Source organism: Apis cerana, unplaced genomic scaffold, assembly GCF_029169275.1.
Source record: "Apis cerana isolate GH-2021 unplaced genomic scaffold, AcerK_1.0 Chr0_AcerK, whole genome shotgun sequence".
Classification (NCBI taxonomy): domain Eukaryota; kingdom Metazoa; phylum Arthropoda; class Insecta; order Hymenoptera; family Apidae; genus Apis; species Apis cerana.
In genome coordinates, this window is record NW_026893558.1 from 1474821 (window position 1) to 1484129 (window position 9309).

At 41.3% G+C, this 9309-nt stretch overlaps 2 non-coding genes across 2 annotated transcripts; both read right to left on the bottom strand.

Annotated features, from left to right (window-relative positions):
- Positions 1-1386: 1386 nt before the first annotated feature.
- Positions 1387-1540, bottom strand: LOC133667624 (5.8S ribosomal RNA). The gene has a single exon (XR_009833285.1). It is a non-coding gene; the product is annotated as a 5.8S ribosomal RNA (ribosomal RNA).
- Positions 1541-3084: 1544 nt separating this feature from the next.
- LOC133667633 (small subunit ribosomal RNA) lies at positions 3085-5004 on the bottom strand. The gene has a single exon (XR_009833294.1). It is a non-coding gene; the product is annotated as a small subunit ribosomal RNA (ribosomal RNA).
- Between the last annotated feature and the right edge of the window lie 4305 nt (positions 5005-9309).

Here is a 9309-nt window from a genome sequence, read left to right on the forward strand (position 1 = left end):
AGAAAAAAATAAAAGAAGGTAATGAAAGAAAAGAGTATTATTGCGAAGAAGAAGAAGAATATTTCCTTTTTGCAATCGTAGTGTTTTAAATATGCACCGCACCATAGTGCCAATTATCGTATGTCGTATTCATGTTCGAGTCCAGACTCACGCAAGATGTCCGAATATCGGTTTTGTTTTAACGCCCGTCCTCTATTTTAGCTTCCGTTGACAATTCCAGCGGTTCCTACTTTTTAAAACCTCCGTCGTTTTCTCATCTGTACAGAGATCGAAATCACCGATACACGCCTTCGAAGCTCAACCCGATTATAATACCCTGATCCATCAAAGACGATGAACAGGCCGGGGATGGTACGTCGAGGCGTGCACGAGTCTCTTTACTGCTGTACAGAGAAAAAAGAAAAAAACAAAATGAGGCAAAGTGAAACTCACGCAAGGAAAAATATCACGAGCCGTTTCCGGGGACTGGACGACCGACATGGACATGCGGTCCGGCGATAGACAACGAAAAAGGCATGGGATGACCAACACTAGATTCAGGAAATTTCTCTTCCTCTGCGCGGAGATGCCATAATTTGTCGTCTCGAAAAGGAAAAAGAAAAACGAAAGAAAAGCCTCGCCAAAGAGAATCGTACTCGTCCTCATCTTACGTATCCTATTATCTCCGTGGAGTCTTCGATCTCTGGTACGAAAACGTATCGCTTAAGGACTCGCGTGCACGTTGATGTGACGGTCCAGCGGATAGTTCCGACAGAGTATGACACACACGAAGGAACGGAGTGGGTATTCCGATTCCTGGGGCTCTTCTCTCTCTCTCTTTTCTTTAACAATCTCGACGAACGGCAATCATCACGCGCCATCAAGGGATCTCTCTTCCCTCCTCTCTCGATATTAAACTCCCATATTTTATCCTTTCTCACAGTATCGCAGAAATATTAATTTCAGACGACGTTAGGGGCGCGGTATGTAATCGTGATCCAAAGACGGACGAATCGAAGCAGTGGCGGGTACGAAATAACGTTGAAAACGAGCACGAAGCGGTGAAACACGGGCGGTCATCCGTTACGTAAAACGGACGACTCACGACACCGAGAACACTCACGCAGGTCCGTGACATTTTCATTGTTACATACCACACGCTAGCACATGCATTTCGATTCTGTAGTCTCGGTCACGACCGCGACGAACGCCAACGAACGTCCAACAATCGCTCGTACGTCGCGCATCTTCCTCCTTGTAACTTGTCCTTTCCTCGATTTTTGACACCCGACTCGGAAACGTTCGATTTTAAAGAACGACGGCGGGGATTACAAAAAAGAGAGAAAAAAGGATCAAATGTACGAAGAGTAACGATACGCAACGCAAGCAGTATTTGGGTTACGTGAACGACCCTCAGCCAGGCGTGGTCAGGAATTGTATCCGTGGACCGCAATGTGCGTTCGAAATGTCGATGTTCATGTGTCCTGCAGTTCACACGTTGACGCGCAATTAGCTGCGTTCTTCATCGACCCACGAGCCAAGTGATCCACCGTTCAGGGTAATCGTATTTTTCTTTTTTATTTTTATATTAAGGAAACGACGAGGATACCCCGATACTGAATCCTTTTTTTTTTTAAACCGTCGCTCAACCTGGAGAGAACGACTCTTCTTCGAAGCATGGTCGCAGAGCCCATACGCTTAAAAAATTCGATATTGAAAACTATAATTCGTTCAGGTATATATTGCATTCTCGATAAAATTCGATGGGATACGAATTTCGGTTGGCCTCGAGCGGTCTTACCTCCCAATTTCCGAAGCGAATATCCGCTAACGGTACGGGTGTCCGACTCACGACACGATGGCCTCTCTGTATAACCGAACATAATTCGATATTCCCCTCTGAACGAACAACGTTTCAACTTTTAAATAAGAAGCGATAAAATCGGGCTCACGTCGACGCGATGCATCTTGGTTTCGCCGTTCTTGGTTTCGTCGGTTTAAAGCTTACAACGACGACGACCATCACACCATCCACCCATGGGTAGGAAGCACGATTCGAGAATGATTATAGCGTATAAGAGAAAAGAGGTCGAACTGGTATCCATCGAAGAGAACGTCGCGAAACAAAGTTCGACGGCGGCTCGTCCATCCTTCGATTTCGTTTTACTATCGACGCGCTACTTGTCCTTACCGCTTTTTCGATTATCATTATCTCGACAGCTTCGTTCGATCCCAAAGTCTTGGTGTGCGGTCCTCGTCCATCTCCCGTTTTATAACGGGAGCTCAGGCAACGAAAATAAAAAAAGAGAAAGGAGGTACAGAAATGTGAATTTGGTACTTTTCTTGCACGTATCTATATACATACACATACGCAACGCACGCATATACGTTCATAAAGACGGCGGGTCTATTTAAAAAAGACCTCACGCAAGCGCCTTATTGTGTTGTCAAGCCATTTGTCATTTTATTTTTGTGTTTTCAATATATTTCAGTAGGGACGTAATGTTATTAAAGCGGCGGGTCATTTAAAAATTCGACCTCACGCAAGCGCTTTTTTCTTTTTATCATTTTGTATATACCATTATGCATATACATACGTGATACGTACACGTACGTGCAAACCGTACCTTTATAAATCTTTATTAAAAATATACATCATCGAGACGGCGGATCGCGTCCGTATATGCATCCGTAAACGCACACACGACGACGACGATCTCACGCAAGCGTCCCTTTGTATCTTTTTTGCGTACCATAACGACATTCATCTCGTCGAGACGGCGGGTCCGTTTATTCGATAAATAGACCTTCACGCAAGCGTCTCTTCGAGCTTATTTATCGTTATTCCCTCTCTCTTCGTGTCGAATTTTCGTGTCTGGTAAGAAAAAAAAATTCGAAAATGATCGAAATCAACGGATACAACGGACGGAAGGGATTTCTTTTTCTTTCCCTCCTCACGTAAGCCATCGTTCCGTGATTTCATTATTCGTTCGATGTACAAAGTACATTTTGGTATTTGGTAATGGAATCGAAATTCCATTTTATCCTTCTCCTTGTTTATCTCTCTTTTTTGTTACGCATTCTCTTTTTGTATGTTTCATTCGTTAATGATCCTTCCGCAGGTTCACCTACGGAAACCTTGTTACGACTTTTACTTCCTCTAAATGATCAAGTTTGGTCATCTTCCCGGTAACATCGGCAATGCCGAGACATTGGCCGCGCACCAGTCCGAAGACCTCACTAAATCATTCAATCGGTAGTAGCGACGGGCGGTGTGTACAAAGGGCAGGGACGTAATCAACGCGAGCTTATGACTCGCGCTTACTGGGAATTCCTCGTTCATGGGGAATAATTGCAAGCCCCAATCCCTAGCACGAAGGAGGTTCAGCGGGTTACCCGGGCCTTTCGGCCAGGGAAAACACGCTGATTCCTTCAGTGTAGCGCGCGTGCGGCCCAGAACATCTAAGGGCATCACAGACCTGTTATTGCTCAATCTCGTGCGGCTAGAAGCCGCCTGTTCCTCTAAGAAGATTTGTTTGTACGTTGGTAGTAAAAACCCACCGACCGAAGCCGAGGGCCTTCGAGATACCATAAGTTACGTCTATTTAGCAGGCTAGAGTCTCGTTCGTTATCGGAATTAACCAGACAAATCGCTCCACCAACTAAGAACGGCCATGCACCACCACCCACCGAATCAAGAAAGAGCTATCAATCTGTCAATCCTTCCGGTGTCCGGGCCTGGTGAGGTTTCCCGTGTTGAGTCAAATTAAGCCGCAGGCTCCACTCCTGGTGGTGCCCTTCCGTCAATTCCTTTAAGTTTCAGCTTTGCAACCATACTTCCCCCGGAACCCAAAAGCTTTGGTTTCCCGGAAGCTGCCCGCCGAGTCATCGGAGGAACTTCGGCGGATCGCTGGCTGGCATCGTTTATGGTTAGAACTAGGGCGGTATCTGATCGCCTTCGAACCTCTAACTTTCGTTCTTGATTAATGAAAACATTTTTGGCAAATGCTTTCGCTTCTGTCCGTCTTGCGACGATCCAAGAATTTCACCTCTAACGTCGCAATACGAATGCCCCCATCTGTCCCTATTAATCATTACCTCAGGGTTCCGAAAACCAACAAAATAGAACCGAGGTCCTATTCCATTATTCCATGCACACAGTATTCAGGCAAAGGTAGCCTGCTTTAAGCACTCTAATTTTTTCAAAGTAAACGTATCGGCCCACCTCGACACTCAGTGAAGAGCACCGCGATGGGATATTAGTTGGACCGCCCACAAGGAGCTAAGCCCACCGATAGGACGTACCACATAATGCCAGTTAAACACCGCGAGCGGTGAACCGACACTGTGACACACAGATTCAACTACGAGCTTTTTAACCGCAACAACTTTAATATACGCTATTGGAGCTGGAATTACCGCGGCTGCTGGCACCAGACTTGCCCTCAATTGGTCCTCGTTAAAGGATTTAAAGTGTACTCATTCCGATTGCGGGGCCTCGGATGAGTCCCGTATCGTTATTTTCGTCACTACCTCCCGTGCCGGGAGTGGGTAATTTGCGCGCCTGCTGCCTTCCTTGGATGTGGTAGCTGTTTCTCAGGCTCCCTCTCCGGAATCGAACCCTGATTCCCCGTTACCCGTTACAACCATGGTAGGCGCAGAACCTACCATCGACAGTTGATAAGGCAGACATTTGAAAGATGCGTCGCCGGTGCTAGATGACCATGCGATCAGCACAAAGTTATTCAGAGTCACCAAAACAAACGATGGACGAACGGACGAGCCGTCCGCCACCGATTGGTTTTGATCTAATAAAAGCATTCCTCCCATCTCTGAGAGGAATTCTGTTTGCATGTATTAGCTCTAGAATTACCACAGTTATCCAAGTAAATGTGTCCACGATCTAATGAACCATAACTGATTTAATGAGCCATTCGCGGTTTCACCTTAATTCGGCATGTACTGAGACATGCATGGCTTAATCTTTGAGACAAGCATATGACTACTGGCAGGATCAACCAGGGATCTTAGTTTATTATTAATATATTTTGCCAATTTTGACATATATATATTTTCGTCGTCGGTGCCCCCTCACCGATCGACTACAATAGGTCTTTATAAATATTCGAGCACGTATCAAGCATGCTAAACATTTGGTAACCTTTTGAAAAAAATTTAATTTCATAAAGCGCGTAATATAAATTCACGCTGAGGCATATCCCAATGTAATATCAGCACTTCCACAATATGCCCCGTTCATTCACAATTTCAAGAATCATACTTCACAATATCATATATATAAAAATTATAATATAATATTGTGTTTTATTTAACAACGTGGTGTTACAATAACATCGCACGTCGTTTCTTTTCTCTCACTTTTACAAACTCAAAGCTCATCATACGAAACGTGTCGTATTGCAAGCCACCAAGAACTATTCGACACGCCCGTACGCCCTAGGGATTTATATATCCTTAGGTGTTAGAAAGGCCCGATCGCTCGAGGCTAAAAGTTGATGCTCAGTCGTACAAGTACACATGGCAAAAGCCATACATACAGGTCACCAGCGTCCCCCTATAGGTCGCTTTGCCGCTCAAGAGCCATTCGGTCATAGACACCGACTCGCGGCTATGCAGTGTGGAGAAAGATCGGTAAGAACCGGACAGAAACAGTCGAGAAAGTATTTCCCGAGGAGCGGTGTACCGTATCTCGACCGAGATCGTAGAACGGACACGCGCCCGACGCTGCTCCGCCCGGCCGCACCGGACCGTCGCTTCTCTTACAGTAACCGAACGGCCGGCCACCATGTCGGCGCCGACCGGGCTAATGCACGGCCGCTTATGGTGCAAAACCGCTGTAGCGACAGACCGAGCGGAGGGTACGCTGGAACTTAGACTTCGATCGATGATCATTATCATTATACAAATTGGTAAAAAAAATTACAAATATATTAACAGGATGGTATAAATGAAAGGTCAATAATAGATTTTTTCAAAAAAATTAAATTTTTTTTTTCTCGATAAGAAAAGTTACGAAAAATTAATTTTTAATAAAGGAACAAAAAAAATTAACAATATAAAAAATTGCAAAGGATAAATATAAATTGATTAATGAAAAAAAACATACCAGTTATAACGTTATTTTTCGAGAAATTAAGAAAAAAATGCCCGAGTCATGTCGGTTCGGTGGCCCGACCGTACGCGCAAAGTCCCCGGTCATGTCGGTTCGCCCGTTCTATATATATCGCTCAGAGTAAAAAAAAATTATAAGTATATTAACATGACGGTATAAATGAAAGGTCAATATTATATTTTTCAAAAAAATTAAATTATTTTTTTCTCGATAAGAAAAGTTACGAAAAATCAATTTTTGATGAAAGAACAGAAAAAATTAAGAATATAAAAAATTGCGAAGGATAAATATAAATTGATTAATGAAAAAAAAACATACCAGTTATAAGGTTATTTTTCGAGAAATTAAGAGAAAAACACCCGAGTCACGTCGGTTCGACCATAGCTCGATCGTACGCGCAAAGTCCCCGGTCATGTCGGTTCGCCCGTCTTACGCGTATGGCGCAAAGTCCCCGGTCATGTCGGTTCGCCCGTCCTGCGCGTATAGCGCAAAGTTCCCGGTCATGTCGGTTCGCCCGTCCTGCGCGTATAGCGCAAAGTCCCCGGTCATGTCGGTTCGCCCGTCCTACGCGTATGGCGCAAAGTCCCCGGTCATGTCGGTTCGCCCGTTCTATATATATATCGTTCAGAGTTCCCCGGTAAAAAAAAATTATAATTTATATTAACATGACGGTATAAATGAAAGGTCAATATTATATTTTTCAAAAAAATTAAATTTTTTTTTTCTCAATAAGAAAAGTTACGAAAAATCAATTTTTGATGAAAGAACAGAAAAAATTAACAATATAAAAAATTGCGAAGGATAAATATAAATTGATTAATGAAAAAAACATACCAGTTATAAGGTTATTTTTCGAGAAATTAAGAAAAAACACCCGAGTCACGTCGGTTCGACCATAGCTCGATCGTACGCGCAAAGTCCCCGGTCATGTCGGTTCGCCCGTCTTACGCGTATGGCGCAAAGTCCCCGGTCATGTCGGTTCGCCCGTCCTGCGCGTATAGCGCAAAGTCCCCGGTCATGTCGGTTCGCCCGTTCTATATATATATCGTTCAGAGTTCCCCGGTAAAAAAAAATTATAATTTATATTAACATGACGGTATAAATGAAAGGTCAATATTATATTTTTTCAAAAAAATTAAATTTTTTTTTTCTCGATAATAAAAAGTTACGAAAAATCAATTTCTGATGAAAGAACAGAAAAAATTAACAATATAAAAAATTGCGAAGGATAAATATAGATTGATTAATGAAAAAAAACATACCAGTTATAAGGTCATTTTTCGAGAAATTAAGAAAAAAACACCCGAGTCACGTCGGTTCGACCATAGCTCGATCGTACGCGCAAAGTCCCCGGTCATGTCGGTTCGCCCGTCTTACGCGTATGGCGCAAAGTCCCCGGTCATGTCGGTTCGCCCGTTCTATATATATATCGTTCAGAGTTCCCCGGTAAAGAAAAATTATAATTTATATTAACATGACGGTATAAATGAAAGGTCAATATTATATTTTTTCAAAAAAATTAAATTTTTTTCTCGATAAGAAAAGTTACGAAAAATCAATTTCTGATGAAAGAACAGAAAAAATTAACAATATAAAAAATTGCGAAGGATAAATATAAATTGATTAATGAAAAAAAAAACATACCAGTTATAAGGTTATTTTTCGAGAAATTAAGAAAAAAACACCCGAGTCACGTCGGTTCGACCATAGCTCGATCGTACGCGCAAAGTCCCCGGTCATGTCGGTTCGCCCGTCCTGCGCGTATAGCGCAAAGTCCCCGGTCATGTCGGTTCGCCCGTTCTATATATATATCTTTCATAGTTCCCCGGTAAAGAAAAATTATAATTTATATTAACATGACGGTATAAATGAAAGGTCAATATTATATTTTTTCAAAAAAATTAAATTTTTTTTTTCTCGATAAGAAAAGTTACGAAAAATCAATTTTTGATGAAGGAACAGAAAAAATTAACAATATAAAAAATTGCGAAGGATAAATATAAATTGATTAATGAAAGAAAAACATACCAGTTATAAGGTCATTTTTCGAGAAATTAAGAAAAAAATACCCGAGTCACGTCGGTTCGACCATAGCTCGATCGTACGCGCAAAGTCCCCGGTCATGTCGGTTCGCCCGTCCTACGCGTATAGCGCAAAGTCCCCGATCATGTCGGTTCGCCCGTTCTATATATATCGCTCAGAGTAAAAAAAAATTATAAGTATATTAACATGACGGTATAAATGAAAGGTCAATGATAGATTTTTTCAAAAAAATAATTTTTTTTTTTCTCGATAAGAAAAGTTACGAAAAATCAATTTTTGATGAAAGAACAGAAAAAATTAAGAATATAAAAAATTGCGAAGGATAAATATAAATTGATTAATGAAAGAAAAACATACCAGTTATTATGTTATTTCTCGAGAAATTAAAAAGAAATTATCCGAGTTATGTCGGTTCGCCCGTCCTACGCGTATGGCGCAAAGTCTCCCGGTCATGTCGGTTCCCTCGTTCTGTACATATCGCTCAGAGTACCCCGGAAGGAAAAATTATAAATATATTAACATGACGGTATAAATTAAAGTTCAATAATAGATTTTTACAAGAAAATTAAATTTTTTTTTTCTCGATAAGAAAAGTTATGAAAAATCTGTTTTTGATGAAAGAAAAGAAAAAATTGACAATATAAGAAATTGCGAATGATAAATATAAATTGATTAATGAAAAAAAACAAGTACAAGTTATAAAGTTATTTCTCGAGAAATTAAGAAGAAAATATCCGAGTCATGTCGATTCGGTAGTACGACCGTACGCTCAAAGTCCCCGGTCAGGTCGGTTCGCCCGTTCTACGCGTATCGCGCAAAGTCCTCCGATCAAGTCGGTTCGCTCGTTCTATACGTATCCCTCCAACATCCATGATATTTAGATATTTTTCCCGCAATATAGGTTTAACGTTTCGAGTGATAATTCTTCTGTTCTGTAATCTTACAATCTAAGAAGCTTGTATCTGCCCATTATTATCATTGTTTGCTTACAGTTACTATGTGTTGGTCGTGAAAAATCCTTTATTGCTACTATTTTGATATTACTATTATTACTATTTTTTTCCCCCTTTTTAAATAGTATAGCGTACTCGCATATAATATTTTTATTAATACAATTATTTCATGTTTTAGACATTAATTCGTCTTATATTTTA